Genomic DNA, 24,581 nt, shown 5'->3' with positions numbered 1-24,581 from the left:
AGTATCTAATTTTATACATGAAGTTCTCGTATACACCTCACAATCTCTTCCTGGAAATTTATTTGCAACCCCAAATTTTCGTCGGCCTTAATTTTTATGCCTGCTATAAATATACGCTAACAAAAAAAATCGCAACACCAAAAAATAATTAATGCCGAGTAATGAAATTTCAGGAATACATTTGTCTAGGTAACATATTGAAACGTCCCCTTTAAACAATTATACAAGACTGTGCTTAACCTGACACACAATATTTTTTTTTAGCGCAACGCAATCTGACTTTCAAAAATCCATACAAAAGAATGGCCCTGACTAACATTAACCTATACGTTTCACAAATCACTTACCTCACAAAAATCTTCGCTACTCAAGCTACTGCAATACAGCGAGCGCCACTACTGCCAGCTAAATAAAAAATTCAAAGTACTGAAGGCACTAACTACTGATAGGCATAGTTAGCAAATGAAAGATTTTGATAGAGAACAAACAATGTATTTACCTCAATAGTCATAATATATATAGGCAGTTCATGACAAATTTCAAAACTCCGCCATCTCTCTCCCCACATCCACCACTACTGGCGGCTCACCTCCAACTGCGCAACGCTACGCGCTGTTCACAGCCAGCTGCCTAACACTACAATGGCAGACAACAATGCAAACTAGCCACAGACTGCACAAAGCACAGCCAGTGATTTTCATACAGACCGCTACGTAACATTGCCAACAAGAAAACATAAACAGCCTACTTACAATATTTAAGTCATTAAGCCAGATTGTTGACTGCGAGAATGCAAATTTGCATGCGCTGTGTCGTACAGGTGCCGGATGTCAGTTTGTGGGATGGAGTTCCATGCCTTTTGCACTTGGAACTGTTGCAATTGGTCGATCGATACAGGAACAATTAATGCTGTTTGTGTATGACACTGGTTTTGTCGTCCGATGACGTCCCATATGTACTCGATTGGAGGCAGCAGATCTGGTGATCGAGCAGGCCAAGGCAACATGTCGAGCATGTTGGACTACAACAGCGGTATGTGGCGAGCGTTATCCTGATGGAAAACACTCCCTGAAATACTGTTCACGAGTGGCAGCACGACAGGTCGAATCGCCAGATTAACATACAATTTTACAGTCAGGGTGCGTGGAACAAGCGCGAGAGTGCTCTTCCGGCCTGAGTGGCCGAGCGGTTCTAGGCGCTTCGGTCTGGAACCGCGCGACCGCTACGGTCGCAGGTTCGAATCCTGCCTCGGGCATGGATGTGTGTGATGTCCTTAGGTTAGTTACGTTTAAGTATTTCTAAGTTCTAGGGGACTGATGAACTCAGAAGTTAAGTCCCATAGTGCTCAGAGCCATTTGAACCATTTATTTGAGAGTGCTCTGCTGTCATACGAAATCGCACCCCAGACCATAACTCAAGATGTACGTCCAATGTGTCTATGCCACAGACAAGTTGGGTGCTGGTCCTCAACTGGCCTCCTTCTAACCAATACACAGCCATCACTGCACCTAGATAGAATCGGCTTTCATCAGAAAACACAACACACCTCCATCCTGCCCTCCAATGAGCTCTCGTTCGACACCGCTGAAGTCGAAAACTGTGGCGCTTTGGTGTCAGTGGGATGCACGCTACAGGACCTCTGGCTCGGAGCTATCCCTGAAGTAACCGATTGTAACAGTTCACTGTGTCACTGTGGTACGAACTGCTGCTCAAATAGCTGCTGCAGATCCAGTACGATGCGACAGAGCCACTCGCCGAACACGATCCACGTGCCACGTGGTCGTCCGGAGTCCGGTCTTCTTGCGACCATGATCGCTGCTGCGAGCAAGCCCTATTACATGACTTTGTTCAAACTCAGTGACTTGTTGACAATGGCGTCTTTGTCGACTTAAAGGCATTCTTGACTAACATCAACTCACCACGTCCTGTCTCCAAGGTAACAAATATTCACGACCGTTATTGCGTGTATTTAAAACAAACCTCATTTACAACCTCTTAGTGGCACTACTAGAGCCACTCTTCCGAGACTGGCGCGAAATCTGAATGGACATCCTCTTTCAGAAATACGGCTACCAACTTTCGTTTATATCGCGCAACTCTTAAAAAAAAGAAGCACTCCGTCTTCAGGTCACGAGTGGCCTACCGGGACCATCCGACTGCCGTGTCATCCTCGTAGAGGATGCGGATAGGAGGGGCTTGGGGTCAGCACACCGCTCTCCCGGTCGTTATGATGGTAGTCTTGACCGAAGCCGCAACTATTCGGTCGAGTAGCTCCTCAATTGGCATCACGAGGCTGAATGCACCCCGAAAAATGGCAACAGGGCATGGCGGCCTGGATGGTCACCCATCCAAGTGCCGACCACGCCCGACAGCGCTTAACTTCGGTGCAACTCTTTATACTAATAAATATAGTATGCTGAGCATTATTTCGGTTGATTTGCAGCGCAAGTAACTTAAAAATTGAAAGCAAAGGAAAAAGAAAATACACTCCTGGAAATGGAAAAAAGAACACATTGACACCGGTGTGTCAGACCCACTATACTTGCTCCGGACACTGCGAGAGGGCTGTACAAGCAATGATCACACGCACGGCACAGCGGACACACCAGGAACCGCGGTGTTGGCCGTCGAATGGCGCTAGCTGCGCAGCATTTGTGCACCGCCGCCGTCAGTGTCAGCCAGTTTGCCGTGGCATACGGAGCTCCATCGCTGTCTTTAACACTGGTAGCATGCCGCGACAGCGTGGACGTGAACCGTATGTGCAGTTGACGGACTTTGAGCGAGGGGGTATAGTGGACATGCGGGAGGCCGGGTGGACGTACCGCCGAATTGCTCAACACGTGGGGCGTGAGGTCTCCACAGTACATCGATGTTGTCGCCAGTGGTCGGCGGAAGGTGCACGAGCCCGTCGACCTGGGACCGGACCGCAGTCACGCACGGATGCACGCCAAGACCGTAGGATCCTACGCAGTGCCGTAGGGGACCGCACCGCCACTTCCCAGCAAATTAGGGACACTGTTGCTCCTGGGGTATCGGCGAGGACCATTCGCAACCGTCTCCGCACACCGTTAGGCCGTCTTCCGCTCACGCCCCAACATCGTGCAGCCCGCCTCCAGTGGTGTCGCGACAGGCGTAAATGGAGGGACGAATGGAGACGTGTCGTCTTCAGCGATGAGAGTCGCTTCTGCCTTGGTGCCAATGATGGTCGTATGCGTGTTTGGCGCCGTGCAGGTGAGCGTCACAATCAGGACTGCATACGACCGAGGCACACAGGGCCAACACCCGGCATCATGGTGTGGGGAGCGATCTCCTACACTGGCCGTACACTACTGGTGATCGTCGAGGGGACACTGAATAGTGCACGGTACATCCAAACCGTCATCGAACCCATCGTTCTACCATTCCTAGACCGGCAAGGGAACTTGCTGTTCCAACAGGACAATGCACGTCCGCATGTATCCCGTGCCACCCAACGTGCTCTAGAAGGTGTAAGTCAACTACCCTGGCCAGCAAGATCTCCGGATCTGTCCCCCATTGAGCATGTTTGGGACTGGATGAAGCGTCGTCTCACGCGGTCTGCACGTCCGGCACGAACGCTGGTCCAACTGAGGCGCCAGGTGGAAATGGCATGGCAAGCCGTTCCACAGGACTACATCCAGCATCTCTACGATCGTCTCCATGGGAAAATAGCAGCCTGCATTGCTGCGAAAGGTGGATATACACTGTACTAGTGCCGACATTGTGCATGCTCTGTTGCCTGTGTCTATGTGCCTGTGGTTCTGTCAGTGTGATCATGTGATGTATCTGACCCCAGGAATGTGTCAATAAAGTTTCCCCTTCCTGGGACAATGAATTCACGGTGTTCTTATTTCAATTTCCAGGAGTGTATTTTCCTCACAGAGATGGTTTAAATGGCTCTGAGCACTATGGGACTTAACTTCTGAGGTCATCAGTCCCCTAGAACTTAGAACTACTTAAACCTAACTAACCTAAGGACATCACACACATCCATGCCCGAGGCAGGATTCGAACCTGTGGCCGTAGCGGTCGCGCGGTTCCAGATTGTAGCGCCTAGAACCGCTCGGCCACCCCGACCGGCCCTCACAGAGACTGATCCCCAGCACCCTTTGGTTTCCATTGCACAGTCTGTCCGCTGCGCCAAGCACCACCTGGAAACTACGTTAACATAAATACCTAATGCCCCACCAGACTTGCGCCAAAAATATTTGTTTTTCCCAAACGCTTGGCTATCTGGAGCTCCCAGTTCTGTCACTTTCATTACCATACCATTAATCTGGATGAAATCGCTGAGGGCAAGTAGATGCGGTTCCCTTGTCAGTTTAATACCATGCTGACCTTCGGAAGGCATACGATACAGTTCCATGTTGTTGCTCTGTGAGCAAAATGAAATATTACGGATTATCGGGACCGATTTATGGAGACTGCAACACTAGAAAGAAAGAAGACCTACAGAAGATGGACGACTGGTGAAGAGACTGTCAGTTGGCTCTGACGTAAATAAATGTTAATTATTGTGCATTAGTGGGCAAAGAGATAGAAATCTGGTCGATTACTCCATTGGGGATAAATCAGTGCAAACTGTAATAGCTTTAAAATAGCTGCAAGTAACTCTCTGGATTGACCTCATCGGAATGAGCACAAAAAACTAGTCGCAGTAAAAACAGATACCGTACTAACATCCTTTGGGAAAGTGATATACTTTCTTGGGGAATAAGAGACTGACTTATAGTCCTTTATTTTAATATATTTGTACCACTCATCCACAATCACACAAAAATACCACACTTCAAGATTCCGCGGATGGAACTGTAATATGTTGTCTTTAATTAGAGATCTTCAAATCTGTCACTTCTATTCAACATCATCTCCACTGAGCAAAGAGCTTCATTCCCTGACAGTGGCCATTTCCCACCAAGAATGTAAATGTTCAATGAACCAAGATACTCGTCGAGAAACCTGGGAAATCACTAAGTGAAAATCTACGGCCGTGCATGGAACCACGACTTTCGAATTGTTGTAGGCTTTACACTATGTACAATTGACTTTGTAAATTACGAAGAATCCCTAATTGCCAATTTCCAAAACCTTAAACACCTTTAAACGCCAATGCCACCTCCACCCCAGAAATCACACGACTTCATACTCCCACGAGGGCTAACTCCTTAACCTGCGCGCTCCAAGCAACTCCACGAAGAAGCTGTAAACAATCCGACCTTTCAGTCAATCACTTTCACGATAGTGCCACTTCTCCGGAAAGTACTGCTATTGCAACACGTGCTGAAAACCACCTGCCTCATAACAAAGTCCTTAGCTCTTAAGTCAGCCCTCTCCAGATGAGTTGGAGGAAACATTAGCTCATCAGCACCTGGTTGGACAAGACCCACACCTTCTGGAGCTCCAAGCCTACTTTTGTGACCCCAGTGTCAAGAGGACGATCCCATTTCGTGGCCAGGAATAACATACTATATGATCAAAAGCATCCGGACACCTTTTGGTGGACATTAACATGGTGGGTCTCTATTCGTAGCCTTTATGACCTCTTGAGCCCTGCTAGGGACACTTCCAATGTTATATCTAAAGGACTGTGAAGGAATGGCACTTCTTTCCTCAAGAGCCGAAACCAGAGAAGGGAGCGACGTAGGACGCAGGACTCTGAAAAGAAATCTACGTTCTAACTCATCCTAGAGATATTCCTTCGGCTTCAAGTCGGAACTCTAGGTATGCCAATTTTAGGAATGTTATTATCCACAGACAATTACCTCACAGATGCTCCTTCATGTAAGGGTGCTTTACAATGTTGGTGCAAACAATCATCGACTCCGAACTTTCCCTCTGCTGTAAGCAACACACAGGGCTATAAAATGTGTTTATTCCCTTGCGCATATAGCGTTTTGTTAAGCGCATTAAGAGGATCAGACCCTGACTACGAAAAGCAGCACCACAGCGTTGTATAGCCTCCTCTTTACTTCACTGTATGCATTAGACATGAGGGCAGGTAATACAGGGTGAATCAAAAAGAATGCCACAACTTTAAAAATGTGTATTTAATGAAAGAAACATAATATAACCTTCTGTTATACATCATTACAAAGAGTATTTAAAAAGTTTTTTTTTCACTCAAAAACAAGTTCAGAGATGTTCAATATGGCCCCCTCCAGACACACGAGCAATATCAACCCGATACTCCAACTCGTTCCACACTCTCTGTAGCATATCAGGCGTAACAGTTTGGATAGCTGCTGTTATTTCTCGTTTAAAATCATCAATGGTGGCTGGGAGAGGTGGCCGAAACACCATATCCTTAACATACCCCCATAAGAAAAAATCGCAGGGGGTAAGATCAGGGCTTCTTGGAGGTCAGTGATGAAGTGCTCTGTCACGGGCTGCCTGGCGGCCGATCCATCGCCTCGGGTAGTTGACGTTCAGGTAGTTACGGACAGATAAGTGCCAATGTGGTGGCGCTCCATCCTGCTGAAATATGAATTGTTGTGCTTCTTGTTCGAGCTGAGGGAACAGTCAATTCTCTAACATCTCCAGATACTGTAGTCCAGTTACAGTAGCACCTTCGAAGAAAAAGGGACCAAAAACTTTATTGGCAGAAATGGCACAGAAAACGTTCACCTTAGGTGAGTCACGTTCATACTGAGTTGTTTCCCGCGGATTCTCAGTGCCCCACATACAGACATTGTGACGGTTGACTTTCCCGTTAGTGTGGAAAGTTGCTTCATCACTAAACACAATCCTTGAAACGAAAGATTCATCTGTTTCCATTTGAGCAAGGATAAAATCACAGAAATCGATTCTTTTAATCTTATCAGCTGCAGACAGTGCTTGAACCAATTTCAGACGATAAGGTTTCATAACTAACCTTTTTCGTAGGACTCTCCATACAGTTGATTGTGGAATTTGCAGCTCTCTGCTAGCTCTGCGAGTCGATTTTCCTGGGCTGCGAACAAATGCTTGCTGGATGCGTGCTACATTTTCATCACTCGTTCTCGGCCGTCCAGAACTTTTCCCTTTGCACAAACACCCATTCTCTGTAAACTGTTTATACCAACGTTTAATACACCACCTATCAGGAGGTTTAACACCATACTTCGTTCGAAATGCACGCTCAACAACTGTCGTCAATTCACTTCTGCCGTACTCAATAACACAAAAAGCTTTCTGTTGAGCGGTCGCCATCTTAGCATCAACTGACGCTGACGCCTAGTCAACAGCGCCTCAAGCGAACAAATGTACAACTAAATGAAACTTTATAGCTCCCTTAATTCGCCGACAGATAGTGCTTAGCTCTGCCTTTTGTCGTTGCAGAGTTTTAACTTCCTAAAGTTGTGGTATTCTTTTTGAATCACCCTGTATAATACAGGCATTCACCAAACTCTTCCATCGGATTACCACAGGGTACAGCGTGAATCATCACACCAATTCACTCGTTTTTTGTCATCCAACGGACAGAGGTGTCGCTCTTTACATCACCTCTAGCATCTCTCATCCATTGTACTCCATTATTTTTAGCTCCCTACCCACCGTTATGTGCTGGAATGTTGGTTGAACTTTGAAACTTACTAGTGATTCCTTCCGATAGTTTCACGCAATTTTGATTAGCGCCCTTCGCAATGCTCGACGGTCGCTGTCCGTCTGTACGCGAGGCCTGTCTGGTCTTGGATTAGTTGTAGTTATTCTTTCGAGTTTCCACTTCACCATCTCAACAGTAGACTTGGGCAGCTTTATAAGGGTCTAGATGACCCTGATGGATTTGATACTCAGGTGACATCCAATGACTAGGCCACCTTCGAGCCGGCCGCTGTGGCCGAGCGGTTCTAGGCGCTTCAGGCCGGTTCAAATGGTTCAAATGGTTCAAATGGCTCTGAGCACTATGGGACTTAACATCTGAGGTCATCAGTCCCCTAGAACTTAGAGCTACTTAAACCAAACTAACCTAAGGACATCACACACATTGATGTCCGAGGCAAGATTCCAACCCGCGACCGTAGCGGTCGCGCGGTTCCAGACTGTAGCGCCTAGAACCGCTCGGCCACCCCGGTCGGCGTCCTTTGGGTGCGCAGCATTGTGTGGAAGTGAAACATTGACAGTGGGGCAACCGAAACAGAACAGAATCGAAGCATTTGATATGTGGTGCTACAGAAATTGTTGAAAACTAGGTGGACTGGTAAGGTAGGGAATGAGGTAGTTCTCCGCTGGTCTGAGATGAAAGTAAAATGTGGAAAACACTGATAATAAGAAGCGACAGGATGAGAGGACATGTATCAAGACATCAGGGACAACTTCCATGGTGCTAGAGGGAGCTGTAGAGGGTAAAAACTGTAGAGGAAGATGGGCACTGGAATACACCCAACTAGGATTACGCTCTACCAAAACTACGGTTTGATGATTTTGATACAGTACATAAATGACGTAGTACATGGTAGAATTAGCGCTAGTATTGGTAGCATTGGGGGAAAAGAAACATAAATAAACGTGTGAGAGAGGGACTGGGAGCTTACGACTTCTCTTCGTTATTTGTTTGTTTATTTGTTGGTATTGCACATAACTAGAACTGCACATCGTCAGTGTTAGTCTATCACTTCATATTATAAATTGCATTTATAAGTAATAAAAATTAGCTGTTCACCTGACTTTTTATGCAAGTACAGATTACATGCACCAACACAAAAATCTATATAATTATTGTCTATAATTTGTGCTCAATAGATAGTTATTCATCATTATCAAACGCAAGAGTTTCCTGTTATAAATGATAAGTGCGAAAGTTCATTATGAATAACAGAAACATGTTTTATATAAAGTCCACGAACCGTTGAAGCGATGCTTGATATTTTTTTGTTTTTCTTTTTCTTTTAAATTTTACCTTTTTTTGAAAAAAATATGCTTTCTAGCGCTTCGTGACAGATCTGCATTTTTTTAAATTCTACATCTCTCCGTGTGACGTTACAAATCAACGATTTTCGAAAAAAACCTGAATTAAACATTGAAATTTTCTATTCTGCTATAAATACTGTTTAAGTAACAGACGGGAAGATAACTATGTAGAACGAAAAATTCCGTAAGTTACGCGGCTCTTTGTATTACCTCATTCAGTTTCTAGACGGTTCACCGCTTCCGGTTTCTAGGGGAATCTAGTAAGACACTGATCGCATATGCAAACAAAGGGATCGAAGTGAGATAACGCACGATAGGTATGGAACGCACCTAACGTACAGGTAACGCAGTTAAGATCTTAACTGACCATAGCTACTAGGAAAACTACCGGAGTCTATGCTTATTTGCGATAGTCTGCGGTAGCCTACGGTAGCTTACGATAGTCTTACAACTCTGCATCCAACAAATAGTTGAGGACGTAGATTACATGTGGTACTCGGAGATGGAGAAATTAGCACTTGAGAGGAATTTGTCGCGGACTACATCAAACCAGCCAGAAGACTGATCACTGTTTATATACTCCGGTGACAAAAATCAAGTGATACATCCTAGTATCGTGTCGGACCTTCTTTTGCCAGCCCTAGTGCAGCAATTCTACTGTGACACGGACTGAACAAGTTGTTCGATGTCCCCTGCAGAAATACTGAGATGGCCGCTGTGGCCGAGCGGTTTGAGTTCCGTTTCAGCCGCGCTCGCGAGTGGCCGCTGTCGACTGCTGCGCTGCACTTCCGTGTTTACATCGCTGTACTTGTGCTTCGCCGAGTGCTGTCCGTCCGTTAATCTCCGTGCTCGTTCCTGTTCCTTGTGATCTGATCGCTCTTTCTGGTCTTGCTGCTGCTAATTGGAATTTCGGTTGTTTAACCGAAATTGCGTCGCTGGATTATCCATGGCTACATACCTCAGGAAGAATAATTGGGTATTTGCTTTTGACAAGGAATCCCGTCCTGTTCAGCCGACATCCCTGGAAATAGATGACTGGATTACACAGGTAATTGGTCTCAATTCTGAAACCGTCCATACCTGGCAACTGGATCAGGAAAAACACTGTGTTTTTGTCAAGTTAATCAGTGCTGCGACTGTTGATAAAGTGTTACGAAAGTGGGGCTATGAAGTAGATTTTGTGCATAGAAATGATTATAAAAGTAAGGTTTCCATCTATAGAGCGGACATTCATTACAAAACCGTTCGTGTCTTGAATCTTCCCATTGAAATTGAAAATGATAAGATTAAGGAAGCTCTTTCAAACTACGGAGACGTTAAATCAATTGCAAATGAAAGATGGTCGCCTCGCTTTAAACTGCAGTGTTTCAACGGGGTCCGCTGTGTAGAGATGGACGTTAAGACGAATATTCCGTCTCACGTAACTGTTTGTGGGTATAAGACACAAATTCTTTATACAGGTCAGGAAGCTACATGTCATATATGTAACGGAACCGGCCACTTCAGACAGGAATGTCCGCGGCGAACTGTTGTTCTTAAAAGTAATTTGATACAGCGTCAGAAGCTTACCTTAAATGATCTGTTACCAAAGAATAGCCCGGATCAACTGGTTGAGGATGTTAACGCAGCGGGCCAAGCAGATGTCTCCCTTCACGATAACAGTCAATTTCCCCCGTTAACGCCGGCCGAAGTGGCCACGCGGTTCTGGCGCTGCAGTCTGGAACCGCGAGACCACTACGGTCGCAGGTTCGAATCCTGCCTCGGGCATGGATGTGTGTGCTGTCCTTAGGTTAGTTAGGTTTAACTAGTTCTAAGTTCTAGGGGACTAATGACCTCAGCAGTTGAGTCCCATAGTGCTCAGAGCCATAGCCCCCGTTAACAACAAGGGGAAACCCTGTTACCACTACTCGTGAAACAGAAATGCAACCGAAAAAACGACCTCTGGAGATAACTGACAGTTGTTCAGAGGACGAGCTGTCTTGTCCCACCCCCTCACTTCTCAAGCAAAAACAGTGCGAAGAGGAGGCAGAGGAACCTGAAGTCAAAATGCGAATAGAAACTGATGAACAGAAAGATAATACACATACGGTACCAGAAAATGAAGGGGGTGTAATCAGCATTAATTTGCAAGAAACAACAGGTGCAGCAGCCGATTGAAAAGATCAGCAGCTATCTGTTAATAAACAAATTCAAGGAGAGGTTGCAAAACTGCAGTCTCCATTTGTTTCCCTCGATCAGGAAGTGAGTGAAATTAATAAAGAACGAGAAAGTGGTGGCCAAACTGAAATCACGGTCAACACCTCAGGGCAGGCGCCGGCAACCGAAATTGCGAAAGCGTCTGCTGCTGCTCCAGATAAACCGCGAAGTAAAATACCGACGCAACCAAATGAGAATGTAGCTCGTAACCAAGGGAAGGGAAAATCCGGTAGGGGCGACCCAAGCCCAAAGAATGTTCGGTCCGAAACGGTCTTATACGAATCACTGGAGGAAAAATCAGAAAGTTCACCAGGAAATCAGTCTGCTTGCGGTACAAGAGAAAACATCAGAAGTAGAAAAAAACGGGACAGTAACTAATAAACTGACTGAAGTGTTATTCCATGTTCAGCCTTCCGAGAAAACTGTTACAGCTTAACTGAACCCTGAACCACAGGAAACTAAATTAGTTCATCAAAACAACTACGTAGTGACGGCACAATGACGCAAACTTATTCTGTCACCACTATAAACATAAATAAAATTACGACCGGTTTGAAATTATCGGCCCTTAAGGAATTTTTTTACGAATCCGCGACTGATATTGCCCTGTTACAAGAAGTTCTAATTTCGGATTTAGTAATTCCCGGTTTTGTCACTTACATAAATGTGTCTCCCGGAACAAGTGTTGGAACAGCTGTTTTGGTGAGGGAAGGGATTACAGTAAGCGAGGTGGAACGACTGGAATCCGGAAGGGGAATAGGACTAAAAATCTATGATGTGACTATCATCACGCGCGACCGCTACGGTCGCAGGTTCGAATCCTGCCTCGGGCATGGATGTGTGTGATGTCCTTAGGTTGGTTAGGTTTAAGTAGTTCTAAGTTATAGGGGACTTATGACCACAGATGTTGCGTCCCATAGTGCTCAGAGCCATTTGAACCATTTTTTGACTATCATCAACTTGTACGCCCCTTCAGGAAGTTCTCACCGAGCTGACATGGCACGTTTCTTCAAAGATGACCTGATATACTTGTTAAGGAAAACTCCAAGACAGTTATTACTTGGAGGTGATTTTAATTGTGTTCTAAATCGAAAAGATCAGTTACCTAATTCTAATTTCTCAAGTGAACTAAAACAACTAGTTACTCGTTGAGAATTAAAGGATATATGGGAAATCAAATACCCCTCCATTGTTGAGTTCACTTATGTCACGGCAACATCACGTAGCAGGATTGATAGACTATATATTTCTAAAAATCTTGAAACTCCCGTGACAAAAGTAGAAACCATTCCTACGTACTTTTCAGATCATTCAAGTGTCTTAGCTTGCATAAATCTAACAAGACAACCGGTTCGCTGGTTCAAGAATCAGTGAACTAGAACACTTCATTGTTAGTAAATTATGATTTAGAAGACCTGACTAAAGAAACATGGGCAATATGCCTGCGTGCTCGTAGTGTATATGCCACTGCTATTGACTGGTGGGTTAAAATGGCAAAGCCAAAGTTGTGGAAGGTTCTTAGTCAATACAGTGCCCAGAACTCAAGGGAAATGAAATGCACTATAGAGTATTACTATTCCGTTTTGAGAGATCTATATGATCAAGTCTCAGCAGGTTCTTCACTTCGGATAGCAGACATAAAAAAAGTGAAAGCCAAGTTACTTAATATCAAGAGAAGTCAAATGGAAGGGTTGAAAATAAAATCGAAGGCAAATTCGGTATCAGAAGATGAAACTACTTCCCTATATCATTTAGTCAAGCATACGAAGAACGGGAGAAGGACTTTTATTGATGAAATTCGAACAAAAAACGGTGCGATTCTCAGTACCCAGCAGGGTATCATGGACGAGATTGATCGTTATTATTGCGAGCTACATTCTGTACATCAAAGCAGTGATGCTTTCTTGGAAGAGTTCCTTGACATCCTAGCCCCACAGCTGACAGAAGATGACATGGAAAATTTTCTCGAGGTTGTCAGTGAAGAAGACGTGTATGAGACTCTGTGCGCCTCACCACCAAAAAAATCCCCAGGACCGGATGGTCTGCCAGCAGAGTTTTACATCCGTTACTGGCCAATAGTAGGTGCAAAAATCACGCACATTGTAAATGAAATTATTCAGGGTAAAATGATTCCGGCTGAGTTTAAGGAGAGTAAAATTGTTCTGGTGCCAAAAAATAATGGAAACAAAGAGTTAAATAATTTTCGTCCAATTTCACTGCTGAATTCTGATTATAAATTAATAGATAGAATAGTAAACAAGATAATTTCATGCCTTACAGATAAAATTATTAGTCAACATCAGAACTGCGCGCAAGGCAGAACCATTTTTCAAAATCTCGCGGAATTCAGGGATATCATTGCAATAACTTCTGTAACAAACATAAAGTGTGCTTTATTGTTTTTAGATTTTTATAAAGCGTTCGATGTAGTAAATCATGAATATCTTCTACAGACATTGAAGAAAATGGGTTTCAACGATAGGGTCATACAGTTGATTAAGAACATAGCAACTGGAATAAATGCTAAAATAACGGTGAATTGTCAACAATCCAGGCCGATGCAAATACAACGAGGTGTTCCTCAAGGAAGTCCTTTATCCATGTCGCTCTTCGCCATTTCGCTGGAACCTTTCCTCCGACATGTCCATGCTAGATTAAAAGACTTAACATTATCAGGAAATAAAACAGTTATAAGAGCCTATGCTGACGATATAGGGGTCATTATAAGGAATAATGACGAGGTAACCACGCTAGCAACAGTGATTGATTCGTACTGTAGAGCATCTGGAGCCAATGCAAACGAAAAAAAAAGTAAGATCTTAAATCTCAGAGGTTTTGATAATATCAACGTCGAGTGGGCAAAATTAGTCCGGTAACATAAAACACTTGGGATCATCCTGACAGCATGCCCTATGAAAATGACGGCTTTAAATTGGAAAGTTGCAGCAGATAAAGTGCAAGGAGCCATTATAGAGAATTTAACTCGACATATGAACCAAGATCAAAGAACACAGTATATCAACTCAAGCAGTCTTGCTAAAGCTTATTATACTGCCCAGCTGTTTCCAATACCGAGAATGATAGCGAGGAGAATAATGTCCAAAATCACCAACTTTTTGTGGAGAGGTGAAGTGTTCAGAGTACCTGCTAAAGTAGCCACTTTAGATCCTAAAAATGGTGGACTAGGATTAACTGATATAACGGATAAAGCCTCTGCACTTTTTATCAAAAGGCAAGTTAATTTAATAAGAGAGACACGAGAAAGCATAACCAGCCAACTTTTCGAGATCATTAAACCTCGAAGCCTGCTTCCCCCGATTGACGTGCAGAATATCAACAGTCGCTTACAGCATGTGAGGATTTTCTATGTTGAGTTTAGTTATGTCCGTGTCGAACTCAGGCAGTCACGACACTTAACATCAAGAGCCATAATGCGGGAACGAAAGAAAAGCGAAGGAAGGAGCAAAATAGAACGACAGTTTCCAAACATTGAGTGGACTGAGATTTGGAAAAACATTAGTTCTAATGTGCTTACGTCTAATATAAAAACGTCATGGTACAAGACAGTTAACAACATAGTTAGCACCAATGAAAGACTGCACGCAATCGGACTCTGTGAAACAAATTTATGAGAAAAATGCAATCTAGTTGACATAATAATTCATAGATATACTTGCAGTGGTCACATGAATAGTTGGAAGTGGATCCGGGAGCAAATAGCTCTGATTACAAGAACATCCCCTGAGTATATATCGCTGACATTGATACACAGGCCTGAAGCACGCTAATTCCCAGAAGCAAGAAATAACGCTTTTTACTGGTTGCTGGGAAATTTTGTTAATTACGTCCTTAACAAATTGGGATCCGATAGCATCATACAGTTTAAGGTACACATGCTTTGTGAATTCCACAAAATTAGAAGGTATTCGAATCACGAGAAAAAGTTCGGTAATATGTTAAAAATTGTATTTGAAAGAATGGGCATCGGTTAATATAAAAAAGAAGACTGTGTTGACAGTGATGTATTGTAGTTACCTTAAGGATACTGTTTAAAATTTTACATTATATTTTTGGTGTGTGCTTTTTCTACTTCAGAGAGTAGTTTTTGAAATTTATAAGCTAATGTACAGAACTTACGTGACAGTGAGATTGTGTGTCTAATAGTGTCAAAACACAAAACATTAAAGGTGCATTATTGTCTTATATTAGAAATCTGGAAATAGACAGTTTTTATGGAAAGGTCCTTATAGATTGGTTAAAACCATAAGATTCTATCTGATAATGTAATATTAAATGGCTAGCACATTGCCCTGTTCATTTTTGCACTGTGATGTGTAAGACAGATTGGCAGTGAAAGACTTATTATATAGGTCTGATCACCTCAGATACTTAACATTCAATTAATGTCCAGAAATTGTAGTTGGAAGGCTAGTCAATTTTATTGTATATCTCCTTTCCGCCATTCTCAAGTATTTCAGAAATGGTCTAAAATGATTATTAAATTGTTTAATATTTAAAATTATCCCACCAACTTGCTGATATTCATCAGAAAGAACTATTTATGCTTCTGTAAAGATGGAGCTCATGTAATTTAAAGCGCAGATTTTATTTCTACATGTTGAAGTTTGAATGTCTTTAAAAAAACTTTTCTTGATGTTTAACTTAATTCCTTGTGGTAATTCAGGGAGTAACACAATCTTCTGTTGTCTTTCTTTAACATCAGCATAACTGAAATGATCAAACTGTTTTGTTTAAATAACTTCATGTATAACAAGTGTCCATGGTTAGTACATGAACTTACTATGAAAAAAAAAAAGAAAAAAAGTGGTTATAGGCGCTTCAGTCTGGAACCGTGCGACCGCTACGGTCGCAGGTTAGAATCCTGCCTCGGGCGTGGATGTGTGTGATGTCCTTAGGTTAGTTAGGTTTAAGTAGTTCTAAGTTCTAGGGGACTGATGACCTCAGATGTCAAGTCCCATAGTGCTCAGCGCCATTTGAACCATTTCTTTTGAAATACTGAACCATATTGCCTCTCGAGCCGTCTATAACTGCCAAAGGATTGCCGGTGCAGGATTTTGTGCATGAACTGACCCCTCGATTATGTCCCATAACCGTTCGATGGAATCCATGTAGGGCGATCTGGATGGCCGAATCATTCGAGAACAATTGTTGCCCAGTGACACGGAGCATTGTCATTCATTAAAATTCCATCGCTGTTTGGGAACGAGAAGTCCACGAATGGCTGCAAATGGTCTCCAAATAGCCAGACATAACCTTTTCCAGTCAATGATCGGTTCAGTTGGACCAGAGCACCCAGTCTATTCAGTGTAAATACAGCCAACTTCATTATGGAGCCACCACCAGCTTGCACAATTGATAATTTGATTCACGGCTTCATGGGGTCTGTTCCACACTCGAGCCCTACCATCAGCTCTTGCCAACTGAAATCGGGACCCATCTGGCCAGTATATAATTTTCCAGTTGTCTATTCTCAAATTGATACAGGGTGTTTCAAAAATGACCGGTATATTTGAAACGGCAATAAAAACTAAACGAGCAGCGATAGAAATACACCGTTTGTTGCAATAGGCTTGGGACAACAGTACATTTTCAGGCAGACAGACTTTCGAAATTACAGTAGTTACAATTTTCAACAACAGATGGCGCTGCGGTCTGGGAAACTCTATAGTACGATATTTTCCACATATCCACCATGCGTAGCAATAATATGGCGTAGTCTCTGAATGAAATTACCCGAAACCTTTGACAACGTGTCTGGCGGAATGGCTTCACATGCAGATGAGATGTACTGCTTCAGCTGTTCAGTTGTTTCTGGATTCTGGCGGAACACCTGGTCTTTCAAGTGTCCCCACAGAAAGAAGTCACAGGGGTTCATGTCTGGCGAATAGGGAGGCCAATCGACGCCGCCTCCTGTATGTTTCGGATAGCCCAAAGCAATCGCACGATCATCGAAATATTCATTCAGGAAATTAAAGACGTCGGCCGTGCGATGTGGCCGGGCACCATCTTGCATAAACCACGAGGTGTTCTCAGTGTCGTCTAAGGCAGTTTGTACCGCCACAAATTCACGAAGAATGTCCAGATAGCGTGATGATCTGAAAAATGGGCCAATGATTCCTTTGGAAGAAATGGCGGCCCAGACCAGTACTTTTTGAGGATGCAGGGACGATGGGACTGCAACATGGGGCTTTTCGGTTCCCCATATGCGCCAGTTCTGTTTATTGACGAAGCCGTCCAGGTAAAAATAAGCTTCGTCAGTAAACCAAATGCTGCCCACATGCATATCGCCGTCATCAATCCTGTACACTATATCGTTAGCGAATGTCTCTCGTGCAGCAATGGTAGCGGCGCTGAGGGGTTGCCGCGTTTGAATTTTGTATGGATAGAGGTGTAAACTCTGGCGCATGAGACGATACGTGGACGTTGGCGTCATTTGGACCGCAGCTGCAACACGGCGAACGGAACCCCGAGGCCGCTGTTGGATCACCTGCTGCACTAGCTGCGCGTTGCCCTCTGTGGTTGCCGTACGCGGTCGCCCTACCTTTCCAGCACGTTCATCCGTCACGTTCCCAGTCCGTTGAAATTTTTCAAACAGATCCTTTATTATATCGCTTTTCGGTCCTTTGGTTACATTAAACCTCCGTTGAAAACTTCGTCTTGTTGCAACAACACTGTGTTCTAGGCGGTGGAATTCAAACACCAGAAAAATCCTCTGTTCTAAGGAATAAACCATGTTGTCTACAGCACACTTGCACGTTGTGAACAGCACACGCTTACAGCAGAAAGACGACGTACAGAATGGCGCACCCACAGACTGCGTTGTCTTCTATATCTTTCACATCACTTGCAGCGCCATCTGTTGTTGAAAATTGTAACTACTGTAATTTCGAAAGTTTGTCTGCCTGAAAATGTACTGTTGTCCCAAGCATATTGCAACAAACGGTGTATTTCTATCGCTGCTCGTTTAGTTTTTATTGCCGTTTCAAATATACCGGTCATTTTTGAAACACCCTGTATGTACAAGAGCCCAGGAGAGGCTGTGCGGGCGATGTCGCGCTGTTAGCAAACGCACTCGCGCATTTAGTCTGCTGCCATAGCCCATTAACGCCGACTGTCCCATCGAATACGTTAGTCGTAGTCCCACATTGATTTCTGCACTCATGCTTGTCTGTTAGCACTGATAACTGTACGAAAACGCCGCTGCTCTGGTCGTTAAATGAGAGCTGTCGGCCATTGCGTAGTCCATGGCGAGATGTAATGGTTAAAATACGGTATTCTGGGGACACTCTTGGCACTGTAGGTTTGGGAATATTGAATTCCCTAACAATTTCCGAAATAGAATGTCCCATGCGTCTAGCTCCAACTATCTGTCAGTATTGAAAGTCTCTTAATTCCCATCGTGTATCTTTATTCACGTAGGAAATCTCTTGACGTGAACCACCTGAGTACAAGGTGTAAAACTTTGTTTCCGCCGTCTGCGGATAGATGGCGATAACGGTAAGTAGCGGTCGAAAGAAACAGATCGCAGACGTCAGGAAGTTAGCTTGGACCTCGGTCAACATAAACTCATTCAAACATTAGTCGACTTGTGTCTGCCTTATAAAGTTGTTCTTCATTGAAAATGTCATTTTACGAGCCTAACTCTCGTCATTTGCGGGAGGTGTTACTGGTTTGTTTCAATATGAAGAAAATAGCGGCTGAGTCTCAACGAATGCTCTCAAATACGTATTGTTCAAATGGCTCTAAGCGCTATGGGACTTGACATCTGAGGTCATCAGTCCCCTAGACTTAGAACTACTTAAACCTAACTAACCTAAGGACACCACACACATCCATGCCCGAGGCAGGTTTCGAACCTGCGACCGTAGCAGCAGCGAGGTTCCGGACTGAAAGGCCTAGAACCGCTCGGCCACAGCGGCCGGCCAAGTACGTATGTTAAGTACGCTATTAGTGAAAGAACGTGTCGTGAGTGAATGCTTCAAGAACGGTGATTTTGACGTCGTAGACCGGCATAGTGGTGGAAGAGAGAATGTTTTCAAAGATGCAGAATTGAAGACATTGCTGAGTGAAGACTCGCGACAAACTCAAGAAGAATTGGCACGATTAGTGGGAGTTACACAGCAAGCCATTTCAAAACGTCTCAAGGCTATGGGCATGATTCAGAAAGAAGGAACTTGGGTCCCATGTGAGCTGAAACCAAGAGACATTGAACGACGTTTGTGTGTTTGTGAACGGTTGCTTCAGAAGCAAATACGGAAGGGATTTCTGCATCGCATTGTGACCGGGGACATAACATGGGTTCATTACGATAACCCTAAACGCAAAAAATCATGGGAATAGCCCGGCCATGCTTCCACATCGACGGCAAAACCGAATATTCACGGCTCCAAGATCATGCTCTGTATTTGGTGGGACCAGCTCGGCGTCGTGTACTATGAGGTGTTAAAATCGAGTGAAACAATCACAGGTGCTCGTTATCGAACGCAATTAATGCGTTTGAGCAGAGCATTAAAAGACAGACGATCGCAATACAGCGAGAGGCACGATAAAGTGATTTTGAAGCACGACAACGCTCGACCCCACGTTGCAAAAGAGGTCAAAACTTAGTTGGAAACGTTAAAATGGGAAGTCCTACCCCTCCGTATTCTCCAGACATTGCTCCCTCTGACTATCACCTGTTTAGATCTATGACGCATGGCTGGCTGACCAACACTTCCGACCTCATGAAGAAGTCACAAATTGGATCGATCCGTGGATAGCTTCAAAAGATGAACAATTCTTTCGACGCGGGATTCGTCCGCTGCCCGAAAGATGGGAGAAAGTAGTGGCCAGAGATGGAAAATATTTTGAAAGATACATGTGTAACCAATTTGTGTCATTAAAGCCTCAAATGTTGGGGAAAAAACGGCAGAAACAAAGTTGTACACCTTGTACAAACGACAGCTCCAATGCAGTGCCCTTTTATATGTTGTGCACGCGCGATACTACCGCCGTAAGATACTACCGCCGTAAGCCAATTCGGTCACCTGATAATGCGGCTCCTTTGAGTTGGCATGCAAGATAGGATCCGTGCAGGTTCTTCCATTTCTGCCAACCTTCAGCTCTGCATTGCCGGCTCAGTCGGGCTGTTTTTTAAATCTCTGTCCCATCTGTAACGCGCAGTAGCACGTTCTGATCTGTACTGTGGTCTCCGCCGTACGGTATGCGGACGTTTGCCACGCCGGACATTCACCACGATTTTACGTGCTCCGAAGGGTTGGGTCCCTTGTCTCCCCCTCCTCCTCCTCATCGCTGTCGCGCAGTAAAGGTACTTACTGAGCCTTTCCGCAGGTTTACTTAACGTAGGACCAGAATCTCTTTGGATTTTCTGCCACATTTCTAGAGAGACTTTCATTGTGGAGACTATTAAATACATCTCGCATTGAAATCCGCGCCAAATTTCGAGCCTCAGTTAAACTTCGCCAATCTTGGAGATTTTGCATTCGTCCAAATTATACGTGCCTTTTTCGGTGCTCCTGCAGCAGCTTTCTGTCGTGTTTTGTGTACCATGGGGGATCAGTTCCGTCTCTTATTAATTTATTTGGTATTAATCTCTCGAGTGCTGTTGATACTATTTCTTTGAACTTAATGGTCTTCACTTACATAGTTCGGAAGGATTGGAGACTGTCTCTTAGAAAGACGTCAACCGAATTTTTAGCTTCTTTTATAAATAGGTATATTTCGCGTTTAGTTTTGGTAAATTTCTTTGTTACGGAATTGAGCCTCGCTACGACTGTGGGCTCACTAATTCCTTATCCGTAGTGATGCTCAGGATTATTTGTGGCTAAGAGGTCAAGTGTGTTTTCGTAACCGTTTACAATTAGAGTGGCCTCGTGAACTAATTGTTCAAAATAATTAAAAAAGCATTTAGAACAATTACGGAAGTTGTTTTCTATCTACAATACGGTCTGAAAATGTATTTTTGTCAACATACAGAAGGTAGATTGAAGTCACTGCCAACGATAATTGTATGAGTAGTGTACCTATTTGTGATGAGACTCAAGTTTTCTTTGAACTGTTCAGCAACTGTTTCATCTGAGACCGGGGATCGGTAAAAGGAGCCAGTTATTAATTTATTCCGGCTGTCGAATATAATCTCTGCACATACTAAGTCTCAGGAACTATCTGCCTCAATGTCGCTTGTGAGCTGAAACACACATTACATTATTTTTCCTTAAGTTGTGCTTCTTGTTTCTGTTGTAGTGTCGATCATTACAATTACGGCTTTCCCTCCAAAACCTAGGATGCTTTCTCTCTGACCCTGTAAATACCAGAGCTAAACAATGTAGAACAACAATGTACGTTACAAGCATAGCATTCTGTATTACTTCATTTCCTTATTTCTAACATTTTAAAATTTTACGTCGACTGTAGATGACATGCCAATCATAGACGTTCTTATCTCTATTTAGTGAACGTATTTTCAGTCATGTTTTGAACATTGTCCTGCTACACTTTATTAAATAATGTTTCACCGCAGGGATATCGGATTTTAGAGAGTAAAATAATATGGACTATGTCGTTCTTCTTTTCAAACATTCACATTCCCATTTCTTCCTTCCTTATTGTCTTTTGGGCATGCAGAAGTAGGCATAAATGCAGTGATCAAAAAGAAATTATTAGCGTACATTCGCTTTCTCTTTAGGCATCGTCCCCTTCTTATTGTTCCCATGCCGATGGACTGTTTCTATCGCAATCAGTAAGCGTGAAAGGCAGTTACCCTACAGACAGAGAGATCTATATTTATACTTGGCAGAACTAATTACATACTGACATAATCGTCGGTATTGCTTTCGTTTCCCAAAAGTTATAAATATTTCGATTTCGGAAAAGAAGCTCTGTATTTGGCCAAGATGTCGAAGAACAAGGTCCCTTACGTACTGGTTGTACCGAGTAAAATGTGGAGACGGCTGTTTGAAAGCGGGCAGAAGAAGTACGAGGAAGGGCGTCCCTTGCCTGAGGGATCGCTACTCAAGCTACATCTACATCTACATTTATACTCCGCAAGCCACCCAACGGTGTGTGGCAGAGGACACTTTACTTGCCACTGTTATTACCTCCCTTTTCTGTTCCAGTCGCGTATGGTTCGCGGGAAGAACGACTGCCGGAAAGCCTCCGTGCGCGCTCGAATCTCTCTAATTTTACATTCGTGATCTCCTCGGGAGGTATAAGTAGGGGGAAGCAATATATTCGATACCTCATCCAGAAACGCACCCTCTCGAAACCTGGCGAGCAAGCTACACCGCGATGCAGAGCGCCTCTCTTGCAGAGTCTGCCACTTGAGTTTGCTAAACATCTCCGTAACGCTATCACGGTTACCAAATAACCCTGTGACGAAACGCGCCGCTCTTCTCTGGATCTTCAATTTTCTCATTATTGTTTTTCTTCTGCCATACGTTTTCTCCCCTCTCCGATAATATTCCGTTGCAATTTGACGTCTTTCTGACCAGTGGTGTTATTTCTACAGCGTTTTGAAAGTTTAACTTTAGTTATAATCTCCTCCGTCAACCCGATCTGGTACGGATCCCACACTCTTGATCGACTACATTTTCTAAGGACTCTCCCAATGAATCTCAACCTGGTACCCGCCTTACCAACAATTAATTTTATATGATCATTCCACTTCAAATCGTTCCGCACGCATACTCCCAGATATTTTACAGAGGTAACTGCTACCAGTGTTTGTTCCGCTATCATATAATCACACAATAAAGGATCCTTCTTTCTATGTATTCGCAATACATTACATTTGTCTATCTTAGGGTTAGTTGCCACTCCCTGCACCAAGTGCCTATCCGCTGCAGATCTTCCTGCATTTCACTACAATTTTCTAATGCTGCAACTTCTCTGTATACTACAGCATCATCCGCGAAAAGCCCCATGGAACTTCCGACACTATCTACTAGGTGATTTATATATATTGTGAAAAGCAATGGTCCCATAACACTCCCCTGTGGCATGCCAGAGGTTACTTTAACATCCGTAGACGTCTCTCCATTGAGAACAACATGCTGTGTTCTGTTTGCTAAAAACTCTTCAATCCAGCCACACAGCTGGTCTGATATTCCGTAGGCTCTTACTTTGTTTATCAGGCGACAGTGCGGAACTGTATCGAACGCCTTCCGGAAGTCAAGGAAAATGGCATCTACCTGGGAGCCTGTATAATATTTTCTGGGTCTCATGAACAAATAAAGCGAGTTGGGTCTCACACGATCGCTGTTTCTGGAATCCATGTTGATTCCTACAGAGCAGATTCTGGGTTTCCAGAAACGACATGATACGCGAGCAAAAAATTCTACAACAGATCGACGTCAGAGATATAGATAATATACCTGGCGAAGGTGCAAGTGTGGCAAATGTCCGGCACTCCCGCCGTACTGCTGGAGATGTAGATGCATGTGATCGGAGGGCCGGTGCAGCGCGCCTGCTTGCGCCCTGCCTGCAACGGGGGTGCCCTCGGGAGCGCAACAGCCATCCCCGGCCGGAGGCGTCAGCGGAGGCGGAGAGGCGGCGGCTACCTGCCCGGCTGCGAGGCGCTCTCCGCCGCCGTCCCTGCGCGCCAGTATGCGGACCGCGCGGCTGCACGCAGCACGCAGCCAACAGGTACCGGACCTCAACACTCTCCGTGTGGCGTCGCGCTGGTGCGTTCTCGACTTTTTCACAGCTCACCACTGTTCACCGCATCGACGATGTCGTTAGAGCTGCGTCGTCATTGCCATGAAGAGGCGTCTTCCTGACAATACGTTTACGAGCGAGGTAAGCCCGTGAGCGATCATAACCAAGATCTTTTCCTTTTTATTAGTGGCGACCAATCCGAGCATTTTTTGACGCTTTGTCGCTCCGTGCTAACGTAGTGATCGTAGAAACTTCCCCTCACCGATCTGATTCGTACTGACAGTATGTCTAGGGCGCGACTACGACTTCAACGTATGTAAACACGAAGACGCAATTCTCAACCGTTTCTACATTTTTATGGTCGCTAGTACTCTAGAAGTCTGCAGAAGTGTTGCGCGGTTAATTTATAGCAGCATTTGGTTGACGGATCGAATATCCCTGTCTGCACTTCTTGTTTTTCTTTCTACCTAATTATTATGACTGCGCAAACTGTCATTATTGAATGATTCATATATTACTTTTATTATAATCATAATCTTTGTCCTGAAAAATGCAGAAAAAATTTTCGTAATGACACAGGGAAAAAATGGATACACAAGAACATTCAATCAAATCAGTATAGTCAATTCAAAAATGGCTCTGAGCACTATGGGACTTAACGTCTGAGGTCATCAGTCCCCTAGAACTTAGAACTACTTAAACCTAACTAACCTAAGGACATCACACACATCCATGCCCGAGGCAGGATTCGAACCTGCGACCGTAGCGGTAGCGCGGTTCCAGACTGTAGCGCCTAGAACCGCTCC

General features: G+C 44.2%; 1 non-coding gene across 1 annotated transcript; it reads left to right on the top strand.

Annotated features, from left to right (window-relative positions):
- The first annotated feature begins 1,171 nt into the window (after window positions 1–1,171).
- Window positions 1,172–1,255, top strand: Trnap-ugg (transfer RNA proline (anticodon UGG)). Its single transcript has one exon. It is a non-coding gene; the product is annotated as a tRNA-Pro (tRNA).
- The last annotated feature ends 23,326 nt before the right edge of the window (window positions 1,256–24,581 follow it).

The sequence above is a fragment of the Schistocerca nitens genome, chromosome 2 (genome assembly GCF_023898315.1).
Source record: "Schistocerca nitens isolate TAMUIC-IGC-003100 chromosome 2, iqSchNite1.1, whole genome shotgun sequence".
Lineage (NCBI taxonomy): Eukaryota > Metazoa > Arthropoda > Insecta > Orthoptera > Acrididae > Schistocerca > Schistocerca nitens.
Note: the sequence above shows the minus strand (reverse complement) of the source record. Positions and strands in the feature narration are given on the sequence as shown.